The following is a 1,589-nucleotide window of genomic DNA, read 5'->3' on the forward strand; positions in this document are numbered from 1 at the left end:
TGAATAAAAGGAATTTTCAGCTGTTTTGATTGTGGTAGGCATTTTTTTTTGTTTGTTTTTATTTTGCACCCTCGTTCAGTGATGCATTATTTAAAATTAGTTCTTTATAACACTCACTACCAGAAACTCTGGAAAGGACAAAAGAAAAATAAATTTGTATCAGAAGGACTGTGTCAGAGACTGTTTTAAATTCTTGATGAATTCTCAAAAGTATCACTGTCAACTTCTACAAATGTGGAAATAGATACCTAGTCTTAGTTTCATCGACTAAACCACTGTTCTCCACTTCTCATCATTAACGACTGAGCGTATAGTCTTTATCTGGGTAAACCTATTGCTTTCCTTATTTTTCTGTCTTTAGAAAACATATCAAAGCTGTTTTTATAGCTTTATACATACACACTGTTTTCCAAATTTGAAATTGTTTCCATATTTTTGCATCAATTTCTACTTCTGCAACTACATTTTGTCATCATTTTATTACTCTGACATCAATTTTAACTTTTATACAGGCAGAAAACTAATATATGTTGGTATTTAACACTGGGAGTTCTCATTGATTTCATGCGCTTTTATAAATTATTTGCATTTCTTGCAGCAAATGACATACTTTTTTCTGCTTGATAAAATTCCTATTAATTCAGCCAAAAATTAGAAGATATACTATTAAAAGTGTAACCGTGCATCTACCAAAGTGTTTATATCTTAATTTTGTGCTTTGTAATTATAGAACTGTATTTTTGATATGTGAGAAAAAGATAAAGATTTCTTTCTTTGACTATTCTCTTTAAATATATTCTGTGGTCTTAGCAATGATTCTTATATATTCAAAGCTGTTAGACTTTTATAACTTGGATATATTACTCCTTGAAAAATTATTTTAGAATAAGTTAATTATAAATATAGATGTTAATATATTAGACATATGTTGACATAGACTTGGTATATCTTTGTTCTGTGGTCTTAGCAATGATTCTTATATATTCAAAGCTGTTAGACTTTTATAACTTGGATATACTACCCCTTGAAAAATTATTTTAGAATAAGTTAATTATAAATATAGATGTTAATATATTAGACATATGTTGACATCCACGTGGTAGCCTGTGTATTTAACATGTACCAAAGAAAGACTTAATTTAAGGTTAATAATTTCCTACCCAAACTATTTATTTTTCAATTAGTTGAAATTAATACTTGACATGCTGTTCCTGAAACACATAAACAAAGAAGCATAACAAAGACTTTAATAATTTGGAAAGCTTTTCAGATTTAGCTCTGTGAAGTGGTAAATATTTCTTATATTGGCCTTTAAATCTTTCTTATATTGGCCTTTATTGTACAAAATAAGTTTTCCTCACAGAATTTAAGGTAAAAAATAGAAAAGAATTTAAGAAATACCTTTGCGGTTGCTTTGTCCGATCGTGGTAAGAATAAAATTTCAGTCCTTGCTCAAAGTCAGGAGTCTTGCTGCAGTTAGATAAAGAAGCTATTACCCTCTAAAGACAGCAGCTTTGGTGGAGTGGTTTGGTGCTTTGTTTATCATAACAATGGGTGATAAGGCTAATAAGAAGTTGTGCACCGCTAAT

The sequence above is a fragment of the Otolemur garnettii genome, unplaced genomic scaffold (assembly GCF_000181295.1).
Source record: "Otolemur garnettii isolate 467f Iridium unplaced genomic scaffold, OtoGar3 scaffold00034, whole genome shotgun sequence".
In the NCBI taxonomy this organism is placed as follows: domain Eukaryota; kingdom Metazoa; phylum Chordata; class Mammalia; order Primates; family Galagidae; genus Otolemur; species Otolemur garnettii.